Raw genomic sequence first — 12,150 nt, forward strand, 5'->3', positions numbered from 1 at the left:
AATACAAAAAGATAGGCATGTTACTGCAAAATAAGAAGACGTGAATTTAGCACACATCAAATATCAACAGTAATTACTGCATACATGCTCTTACTATGTGGTAAACACAAGGAAACTTATTCTTTAGTGAAAATGTATAAGCTACCTGCTAAGCACCACTGTTAAGAGCATGCAAATAGGCACTACAGAGCACAGGTCAATTAATTTGCTTTCAGTAAATTGTTCATATGTACCTTCAGACACATCTTAGAGGTTTCCCACTTGGAAAATGCCATGTTGTGTAATACACATCACGTTCAAATGTTAAAATTCAGCCTGGAGCCCACTTTATGGATTTCTCCAAAATAAGCCCACAGAGAGAAACACTTCAGATTTGTATGATTAGAACAGCAGAAGATACAGTGGGGAGCTTGCCACTGTTCACATAAACCTATAGATCGACACTATAAACTCTGGCCCTACCTATGCAGACCAGAATGTATTCCTTCTGGTCTCCCAGTTATCTTTAACTTTTTAGGCAGCCAGTAAAATACCCCAGCAGCCATGCTCACCGTAGGTTTGACGAAAGATGATACTGGCAACAGATACCCTAGGAAAATGGGTTTTTAGTTTACTGAAGAAAACCACTAAGTCAATTTGATTTGATCCTTTCCCTCATACCTTTGCTCTTCAAAATGGAAGTCATACCTACTTGTTTCACCAAGACAAAACTGCAACAAGTGACAGGCACTGTCACACTTATGCTCCACCTCAAATTTAGTCTACTGGCTTTGATAATTAAAATGTTAGTTTTGTGTAACTATCCTGCTACATATTAACTTTAAAATCTCATTATAGTCACTCTATGATGTGCTCACTTAATTTAATGAATAGTGCCAAAACTATTTCACATGCTATTATTTACAATCTGGGGGAAAGGAAGAATCAATACTAGAATGTTGAATAAATATCTGAAGGTATGTTAGCAAAGACTCAGTGCCTCAAGGTGCCATACTTCTGCAGAAACGATGACAATTTCAGGGACAAAACACTAGTGTACAAACACAGGTTTGTTTTAACATTATTTAGTTGAAGGCATCATCAAGGTAGTGAAATTAAAAAAAAAGACTGAAACTTGTGAAAATATCAGAGTCAAAAAAGATAGTATTTCTCTACTGCACAAAAGTAAGAAGAATTAAATAAGGAAGCAATGTTTCTTTAGAATTATAAAAAATAACAAAAGTTATCCTAGCCATTGCTCACAAAAAGAAAGAAAAATAAGAGAGCTAAACACACTTATTTTTTGCTCAGATGTCAAATTCCTGCTGGCTTCCAGATCCATTCTTTGACAGTTTCTATTCAAAGGATAATAGAAACAATGTCGGAAATTCAAAGCTCTATGGACTATAGCTACACATTTAAATGTGGTGCTGGTCTGACAATACGAACATTAAAAACTTCTACATACTACAGATTAGATCTCACTTTTTTTACACTTCTGAAGCTCTAGATCATGTTGCAGAATATACCACTATATGCTCCTCAGAGATTGCAAAGTATAAATGGTAAAAGTCTTGCTTTTATTTTTAAGTTTCCAGAATTACATCACATCCTGAGGCACAAAAGCTAAAAAACTCCACCACCACCCCCAAAAAAACAAACCACAAGAAAAACTGTATCGTATTTCGCTTCCTAAGAAAGCCTTGCTCATTTCAATGAGCAATTAACTCTGAAAGCTACAGATAATACCATCTTTTATTTTATACAGTCTGAACCTCAGACAACATATACAAACCCAAAGCTGAGGGACTACTGGGATAGTGACAGCAAACTATGGGAAAGGATGCAGGCTACGTGGAAATCAGATGCTGTGAAGCTTTGAAGGAGGCAGGTCCTAGAATAAACTTCCCCTTGTATTATCTGTGCATATCCAGATCCCTACAGTGTTGCTGAATTGCAGGGTTTTCTTTAAACAGATAACCCTAAGTTAGATGCATAAAACCCACTAACTACTCGTCAATATTTTGTTGTTTCATTGTTGATCTTGTAAGCAAGTGGTCAGAATATTTTCTGCCTATGTTGAAATCCAAACTGTCTCCCCATGCCTCGCTGGGTACAAAAAGCCCCTTACCTAGTTGCCAAAACTGCAGTTTCTTCCTCTGCCAATCTCTGTGACAGTTACGCACTGTGGGTACGCAAATCTGACACATTCAGAATGCTGAATTTGCCATCAAAATACATGAATTTTCAGGCTGCTTACAATTCAGATTAAATTAACTGAAAAACATTTTTGTTGATGTGTTTTGTTGATCATTTTTGTAGGTTTCCAGGTGGAGAAAAAGGACAGGAGGGGATGACAATTGCTTTTATCTCAGAAATAGCAAAGTTTCACGGTACACTGTCTTATGTATTTATCTGAGAGCATTCAATTTCCCCATACTCTCCAGACCTAGATGGATTTTCACAAATTAGCTAAGTAAATTTTATTCTAAAAATAGTTTATAATAAGCTTTTTTCCCCCTCCCCTTCCTCAAAATATTTTTTTGGGAAAAAAACCCAAACATTTGAGGTAAATAAATACATTCATGACCTACTTCTCTGGCTTGTGAATGAAATGCTGTTTACCTGTAGCTTCTATTCCAATTAATTCTGTGAAAGCTTAAAAGGAGTGTTTTTTGAATTTTCGTCTGACTGAAGAATCCACAGGCCTCCCAGCTCTCTGCCAGCAGATGAAGCAGCAAGTCACCTATGTCTCTGGCTTCTAGGATGATGTTTTCTCTGCCTAAGCACTCTTAGAAAGGCAAAAATGAAGCAGCAGCTAAACTTACCCTTTTATTTGATAGTAAAGACAATTGCTTTAAAATAAATTATACTAAACCTATTTTCTAAAATGAGGAAATCAGGTTATTTTTTCTGGAAAAGGAGATAAAACTTCACACTGAAGTGAAAAAAATTGTTACTCTAATGAATTCTAAGCAGTGGAGCTTATAGAAAGGTAGACAAGAAACACAGGTACATTTTCTTTTAAATGGTCTATGGCTTCCTCCAATACATATGCTGCTTTTGAAAGCTCTGCTCGTGTTCTTCCTGACTTCTTGCTGCTATGCATCATTCACTTGAAACAGAATCTATGGCCACACAATTCACAAAGTAGTTGTAGCTTCCTATGTTCATAGGAGTAAAGCAGGAAATGGCCAAAGGCAAATTTGAAACTGGTAAGAGGGAACACTTCTTACTAAATTCACAGATAAAATAAATATTAAGTGGCAGTGACTTTTGTAATCCTGTCAAAGCTTGACAGGGTTTGAGTACAACTGGGTGCTTCCAGGGGTATATTTTCCCGCTTCTGTTTACTGCACATATATAGAAAACCCAACTGTTTTTTTTTAAACAGAAAACCCATGGGCTATATGCATGAAAATACTACCCATGAGAACTACCTCCTTCTAGCTAACATTAGGAAGGAACAACTAAGTAACTTCATCTTTAAACACAGACTAATCAATAATTATTAAGATTTTAGATCCATTTGTCTAATGCACATGGCACTATAGGCATTATCAGAAGGAAACCACAAACTAGACTCTGTCCAGCATGGCAGTTCTCAAGTTCCTTAGTCACAACTTTTTACCTTTCTAAATCAACACACCTGGTACAAAATCTTACAAGTGTAAACAGATATGGAAGACATTGCTTCGATAAAAACCACAAAAGTTACTGTGGTTTTCAAAAAGTTTAATCAGTGGCAACTGAGATCACAATTTTGAGGTGGCAAAACGATATATCAAGTCCTATACCTATACAAGTCTGTTGTATGAAGGGGTTCTGAACTAAGCTGATCAGAAAAGACCTGTCGCTTGAACATGCTGTTTCAGACAGGCATCAAGGGATTGCAAGCTGTGGTAGAAAAGGCGGCCGTTCCCAGCTCTCTACTAACCTGATGATTTCCAGATGTCACACAGGAAACCAGGACACAGTGATGCTTTCCTGGGATGCAGAGAACAAAGAATACTGTTTGCTATACAATAAACCTCAACACTAGTGAGGTAACCCTTAACACAAGATGCCAACACATATAAAACAGAACTAAACCAACTGTTCCTATGGATTTCTTATCTCCTTACAATAAATCCAATGACTATCAAGATCCTTCAGTGGCTTCTACCTGTTTAGCTGTGCAGACAATAGCCAGACTAGTTCAGAGCTACTTACAGACCAACGGGCAAAGGGCAAGAATTGACCAAGAATTGTTTTGACCTCCTTCTCACTTAAAGCTAAATGAGTAGGAACTTAATGCCTTGAAACATTTACTACTCTGACACATTTATTTGAATATGAACAGCGAATTCAAAGGTTTCCAGGAAAGAATGACAGTACACAGCTTGTGCATTGTTTCCTTCAAAAACAGGCCAGTAAAAACCCAACTGAGCTTTCTCTAGCAGATATCTATAATTTCTATTAATCAAAACACTTCTAGATTAAAGCATAGACTGCACAAACACACCCAGTTCCCCCTGTTTGCTCCTCATGCTGCACACCTTAGTGCAAAGGCATTTCAAAGGGCACCAGCAAAGTAACCTAGAACACCAGGTCTTTAGACAGGCCTGTGACTTTAAGCCATCATTTTGCTACAAAGTCAGTCCAGGGATCAGCTAATGCTCTGACAGAAAGAAACATCCTTGACCTCGATGTTAACAGTAAAAACAAGTAAGGAAGACTTGTATCTATATTATTATCCAAACACCAACACGTGGCTTTGACTGCCACGTGTTTATTTGTCTGACCAGTCTAGATGTCCCTCTTGCTTTAATTTCAAATAACAAGCATTGAAGTGAACGTGCATATTAACTGTAATAGGTCATGTGTGGTTATTATCTTCTTAAGCAGCTAGTATCTCCAAACTAACTTTTTGAATGCCAGCTAAGAAAGCACAAGCTTAATGACTGATATAACAGCATTCCTCCCCTGAGGAGGAAAGAAGATGGTATTTCATACAAAGGGTAGTAGATTTTTGGAACTGCGTGTTCACAGGATAGTGCAGACACAATAAACTTACATGACTGCAAGAATGGACTGGACATGTACTTGGAAGAGACCCATCAGAAGCTACCAGGCAAACCACAACAGGTTAGGTTTCCCTGAGCTGAAAACAGAGGCCAAGAGACCACTGAATTAGTTTCATGGTAAAAACAAACACTATAGATTATTAGCCTTTGTGAATGGCAAAGATAGATCAGAAACATTTCAAAGAGCTGGATCATGCCTAGGCCGTTTGTGTTGGGACAAAAAAGTACTATGAAAAAAAATTAGAGTTGTCCTGTTAAAACTACTGAAGAACTGAACTAGACACATACTAGGTAAACGCTAAGTAAAAATGCTCAGCTATTATAAACACTATATTCAACTGCCTTAGTAATTAACACCAAGCCAACCCCCCACCCCTCGCAAAACTACACAACAAAAAACCCCAAACCCCCCAAAACATACCTCTGGACTTCAGGAAATGTGACAGCACAGATAGTAACTAGTATATACTTTCCCCTCTTTTTAAAATGCCTTGCAATTGCTTTCAACATACCGTCATACAACTGATGAACAAATTCAATCTGTGGCATACTCAGTATCTGGCTCACTCCTGAGGGCAACTTAGACCAAATGGCAGACAGTAGCTCTGCAGTATGAGAGCTTACCTACCAGGAAACAGGTTACAACATCTGTTCAAATCAGAGAAGCCAAAAAACCTTTTGCTATATATATTATTTGCCAATAACTGCTAGTAACAGAATGTCTAACTAGAACTCAGAAGCAGCTGAATTATCAGTCTTAAGACCTTCTTGCAGCAGATTAATGACGTTCACAAACTTCTAAGATAGCAGCCTCCAAACTTCTTCAGTTTTCCTCTTATCTCCCCATGACACGTTGCCTTTTTACCTGCTTGCCTGAGAGGGGACATGAGTGTGCTGTGAATATACTGACAGGTCTGTGGGTATCAGAATTCTGCGATGTGAGGGATGCACAGCTCTGCAGTGATCTGCTTCTCTAGGGCAGAACAGCTACACGATGCTACCCTGAGTTTTACTTTCTTAATGCATAGCTCTCAGCTAGAACAGTAGCATGAGGCTGCTAACCCAGTGCTTGACCCTGCTGCAGCTGTCTGCTACTTCAGTGATGATACTACAAAGGCTTGCATAGGCATTCCCAAAAAGAGAAAAAAATGGAATAGACTGGCCATGAAATCGTCTCCTGACGATGATCTCAAGCACCTGTCTCTGACCATAAAATTTCTCATTACCCAGGGCAATGAGGAATAAGCAAGCTGATAGCCTCCAAAGCTCTCTGGTTTGAGATTACTGAAATATTTTTGTATTATTCTCAGGTACATCACAACTATTATTTAAAGAATCTGTATCTATTCAATTCTTTTTTACACAAAGGCAGAAACTCCAAAGAACTTCAAATATCACAGTCTGCAATAGAGCCATTTACAGAGTGACGGACAACTTTGGTTAGTATTTGCATGGATTCTTCCAAAGGCAGCCAGTATCTGCCCACCCTGTTTTCATTAAGATGAAGCATTAGGATAATAGTCTACTACATGAACACAGTGAAACAAATAAAATAGATGTCCATGTTAGTAAAATCTTCAAACTAAAATATTCTCCTAGAAACTCCAACTTCTCTATGATGTTTATGTCCAATGATACTTCAAAATGCTCCCATTAATCTTCTGGGGGTTTTTTTGCTAGCTTTAGACTTCAGTTTTAACTAGTTCCCAGTTGTGACCTTCAGAAGACTGATCTGAAATGCATATTACAATTTCTGTCTTTCCCAGCTAAATTTTGTTTCTTTATCTCGCATATTTCCTCATTTTTTCTAGACTAAGGGAACAGAGAAGGAGACAAAATCAGCATTATCAGCTATTTCTTGGTAGTAGTAGTGAATTAAAAAAACCCAAAACACAACAAAAACAACAAACCAAAACAACCCACAACACAGCAAAATTTGCTGTGATGCAAAGACAGTAGCAAAGGCCTGGCTAAGAAGACACTGTATGAAAGATACGAGACACAAATAAGCAGAGGAGCAAACTGCCAAAAGACCAAATCATGAATTTGGAGCAAATAATACATGACAACCTATTAGAGCATCTGTACTTGTAGAACAGATAACAATAAGCCTTAATGCAGGTTTGCTAGAATAATTCATTTTGGTAAATCACGGACAAGAAGTAACCATCACATGTTCATCCCTCTTTGTTAGACATTTTACAATTAATAATTGATATGAGGAAGAAGCACTGATGTATGAGTCCCAGAACAACTGCTTTTAAAGCAGAAGCATATAGGTTTCTTCCCCTCATTCTACAAAGACATCTAAATATTAAAAACAACAACAAAAACTGTAGAAGATTTAATAATTTTATCCTTATCTGTAGGTTGTGGGATTGATTTTTTTTTTAAATAGATGTGAAATGTGTATTTTGGGTACTGCTTAAGCTCTACAGGAAGGTATGCAAAAGAAAATTTCAGTTAAAAATTATTTTTTTTAAACATCTGCCAATATTTGAGCAGACTGGGAAACATTTTGAGTTTTTATCATCACAGTGCTGGAACACAGCAACGGTTATATTTTGTGAGACAAACTATGGAAAACTTAAGTACCTAAGAGAGATCTGAAAGACCGACAGACACTTGGTCACTGTAGATAGAAAAAAAACTCTCGAGAAGTCGGAAAAGTGGCTTGGTCAAAACAATAGTAAGAGGAAGTAAATGCAGCAGTATGACATAGGATAGGAGACAAGGCAGGAAATGTGACATCATCATGAAAGTGAGGACATGCATTTCTAGCCTGTGAAAGGACAGAGGACTACTAAAAGGAGACAGGATGGAACATTTCAGGCAGCAGCAAGGTTTGAGGGTTCTCCCCCTTCTTTTTGTTTATTGACTGAATTCAGACCATGGGACACACAGAAACCATAGATGATAAATCACACTTGCACTTCAAAGTTTAGATCTTCAGTAGAAGAGAATAAGAATTATAATTCTTGCAGACTATCTTGTTCTGAAAGCAGATACAGATAGACTTTTACACCACCTCTCCCCTCTCTCTCCCCAAATGTTGTCTTTAAGCTTAACAAAAATGACTTCCCCACCCAGCCCCAAAAGTTTGGCCAGAAGTTTATCTTCGGGTATTTCAGCTTTTTGTGTAACAAACAACCCTGCAAGCAATTCTATGGAACAGAATACTTTAGACCTCCTTCAACTTTTTTTACTTTGTAAACAGAAAGACAGGACCCAGAAAACTGCTTTCAAATAGACCTGTATTTTCCTGTCTTTTCCTGTATTACAGGAATCTGCAGCTCTGCACTTAGTCAAAAAGATGCACTGGAAACAAGTTTTGTAATCTCTGCAGTATTTGCTAGAGAGATTTTTAGAGAATCAACTACACAGATTAGTATTCTGCCACTAAAACAGATCCAGAAGTTACCCTTCTGCTAAGGAGCTGGAAACCCACCGGGTCCTGGAAAGCTCATCTCCACGCCAAACATGCCACAAAACAGTACAACGGGCAAAGCAAATACATTTACACAGAGAATTGCTATGTGGTTGCATATTGGACCCAGGGGAGACTACAGAAACAGCTATACAACCCCAGGACAATACCATGAATGAAGATTTTTGTATTACCTTACACAGAACTACAATGAATCAAAAATGCCTTTAACTAAGGTTTTTTGCAAGCAATATACCTTGTGCATGTGTAAGGAAAAAGATTAAAGTATGAACTGGTCAGTTACTTTTTACTTCAGAAATGTAATGTGTAATCTTAACTCAAAGGAACAAAGTTGGTACTACTAAATTATTTTAAAACCTCTCCTTATTGAAAGGTCCTAGAATAGCAGTCAGACCTGTTTAAAAATCTTTCTGAAGTATGGTAAGACTCTTTGCTTTCTTCCTCTGTTAAGTTTCAAGAGACCCTCTGGACTAAACAAAGCAACAAGTTTTATTGTCCTTTGCAGCCATCAGAACAGCCATACAAGCCATTCTGAGGAGTCCTTTAATCTTAAATTGTTTCTCCTGATAGTACTATATACAAATCAGAATAAGTTAATATTACACTACAGTAAAAATTCACTCACTATTTCTCATTTCATATTACTCAAATGAAATCTTTTTGTTGCATATTACCTGAAGAGAGTTCAAATGCAGCCCAGACAGCTCCAGGAGAGCACACCATGCAATTAAAATAGTAATTACTGCAATAATTTCTACATAGTGCATCAACTTAGAACACGGTAAGACATGATTTTCCCTGGCTCTTGGCACAAGGATGCAAAGGCATAGCTTCAGTATTGTCCATGAGCAGAGCAGAGGAGATCGAAATGGGATGTGGTATCCCTGGAAAAGCAAACAATTCTATCTACCACATGTGTTGTGGGGTAGAAAAGACTAACAGATGCAACAGGGGATACTCCAGCATACTCCTGGCACAGAAGAAATGCAGCAGATTTAGGCAGTGGTTGCTACCTTGTCTCCTAAACAAAGTGGAGACCTCTGCTATGTATTTTGGACAAGCAGCCATCTGCAAAACTTCACTAGCTGTTAAGCTACACATGCAGAACCATAATAAAAATGTCAAAGAGTATGTTTCTGAAAAATATCTAAACTTTCCAAGCCTCTAGAATTGTAAGAGAAACAGTATAATATATGTGCTTCAGTTTCAACTTCAGGAAGAGCTAAGCCCAGAAAGAATGAAGAATACTACTTTGATGCAGAACAATCCCTCCAAACAAATCTATAATCAAACAAATTCACATCTACTTTTGCAAACTATAAATGGCTTTAGAAGTGCTAAGGAAGGATTAACTTCTCTTATGGCAGAAGAGATGAAGTTCCTTCTGAGTAGACAATCCTACAATCTTTTAATGCCCATTTTAATCTCCACGCCAAAGTCCTCTCCTTTGGAAGGGGCTCAGTTCTGCAGAGATTTAATTTGAACAGATACATTTCAAGTAAAAACAGGTAAGCTGCTCTTCTTCAACACACAACCTGCCTACCAATCTGTCTCAAAGGAGTTTTCATTAGAGCTTATGTTCAGAAAGACAACAGGATCACCCTAAAGGAGGGTCAGGGGAGTAAGAACAACATGAACACTACAGTGCTCTCTGTTCACAGGGCATTTAAACAGTACAAAGGCATTTCTGTCCTACTACTGGTCCTATCTACCGATAACTAGTAGAGTATCAGTATGGTGAATGTGGATATGACAAAAGTCAAAAGAGAAGTAGGAGTTCCTCAGTCTTGAAACCGTCAATGCTCACAACATACTTTTAAGACAGTAGTATCTGGCAGAAGTATAACTGTTTAATCTGCTTTGGCAAAGCATGGCATATAAATTTCTAAATACAAGAAGCAATCCTGAATCTCAGAGTAAACTATCTATTAAAAAACGTGTCTGGTTAAAGATAACAGCTACTAGAAAAGTGGGTAACAAAAGTGCTATTTCAAAGGTCACTTGATTGCTTAAAGCAAAGCTGACTCCTCCTCAATTTTATTCCCTGACCAGACCAAAAGCAGAATACCATCAATTTTATTCTGATATATCTGTGTGGAGTTAATCATCGTAAGAAGTCTTTCATACCAGGATGAAACAATTTTACATATTGTCAGATGTTCAAGAAAAGACTCAGTCCTCTTTCATGTGGACACCTTCCTGCATTCGCATTAAGGCAGATTAATTCAACTTTAAGTTGCTCTTAAGATGAGAAACCATGGAACTTACACCAAATGGAAGTGTTTTGTTTTGTGACTTATTTTCAGTCACCATAAACTTGATGATTATTTCTGATCTACAATCTGATTATTTTGTTATTTAAGTAATCCAAATCTATTGATTCTGGACCTGTGTTTTGTAACTGGCAGAATCCCATGTGTTTGGAAAAGCTGGGTCTAATCACAGATTTGTCTGTCTCAAAAGATACAAACTCTTCAGACAAAACCACAAATATAATGACCAGTATTCTCTCTTTCCTATCTGCTGTACAGTCCTAACAGAACAGCAAAGGAGCAGGAATGGCAAAGTACAGAGCACCAGTCATTCAGGAAAGAAGTTGAGTGTCCTGTAACATCCACAATGCTTGGAGACCAATGCTCCAAACACAGAGGTCAATTGCCAATTCTCTAAAAATCACTTAAAAAAGAAGGTGTTCCTAGGCTTCTTAATCCAACTTTAGCTCTTTCTACCCTGATGAGTAACACATGGAGAGACAGGATATCCTTCATTTTAGAGACAAATTTTATATTCTTTCCAATAAAGACATAACTAAATCCTTTCCAATGCATTTATGAAAACTGTAGCAAGTGTCTGACCATAGTAAAAAACAAGTATTTCCTCAAAATAATATCAAAACTCAACTCTGCCTGGTTGTCTACAGAGTAAAGGCACACCATAAATATTTTTGCCATAGCACAGTGATTCATCAGATGAGCAACAATCACCACACTTCGAGCATGACAGTGTTACTTAAAACAGTAGTTAGAGGTCACTTGTCCTTAGAGGTGAGTTCGAACTCTTCAGGTGCACAGTTACAGACAGTGTGATCTGTTCTTTTGTTACTTGTAAACCATTGCAACTTGCTAAACCACAGAAATAATAACTAGATCACTAAAGAGCTTTTTATTGGGTTGTCAAGCTGACTTTATTTACCATGCAGTCAAACTATTACAAGAACCAAGCATAACCAAAGGACACAGAACTACTCAGTTGGAAACTGAAGAAGAGAGCAAGGGGGAATTGTCTCAGATGTCTCATGAAACTACACCCTTATTGGACTTAAGACATTAAGAAAATTGCACCAGAAGATCCTTGCATTTGGCTTCAAGCATTTTCATACTAGACTATGCTCCTGTTCTGCTGCACATAATCAAATCTGTCTCAGCCCACAGGGAGTTGTTCCACTAATATTCACCTTTAGGGTTTAATGTACTACAGAGCACTTAAGATTTGATCTGGTCAAAAAATTACAACGAAGACACACATTTCTACTTTGCAGTTAATTATGTTTCTAAAATTACTACATTACAGATGGAGCTAAAGAAGCCTATTGACTTGGTACTTGCAGTCCTAAACCGTTAACACTCCCAACCCTATTTAGCAGTACAAAGGCAGGAA

General features: G+C 37.6%; 1 protein-coding gene across 17 annotated transcripts in view; it reads right to left on the reverse strand.

The window, feature by feature from the left end:
- The window catches only part of CELF1 (CUGBP Elav-like family member 1), a 69,322-nt gene that overhangs the window by 39,857 nt on the left and 17,315 nt on the right, over positions 1-12,150 (reverse strand). The window contains exon 1 of one of the 17 annotated variants that reach the window (XM_037394149.1): positions 2,605-2,762. The exons of the other annotated variants lie outside the window; for them this stretch is intronic. The gene's annotated coding sequence lies outside the window, so the exon portion shown is untranslated. Of the gene's footprint in view, positions 1-2,604; positions 2,763-12,150 lie in introns of those variants that run through there. 17 annotated transcript variants of the gene reach the window in all.

The sequence above is a fragment of the Falco rusticolus genome, chromosome 7 (assembly GCF_015220075.1).
Source record: "Falco rusticolus isolate bFalRus1 chromosome 7, bFalRus1.pri, whole genome shotgun sequence".
NCBI classification, from domain to species: domain Eukaryota; kingdom Metazoa; phylum Chordata; class Aves; order Falconiformes; family Falconidae; genus Falco; species Falco rusticolus.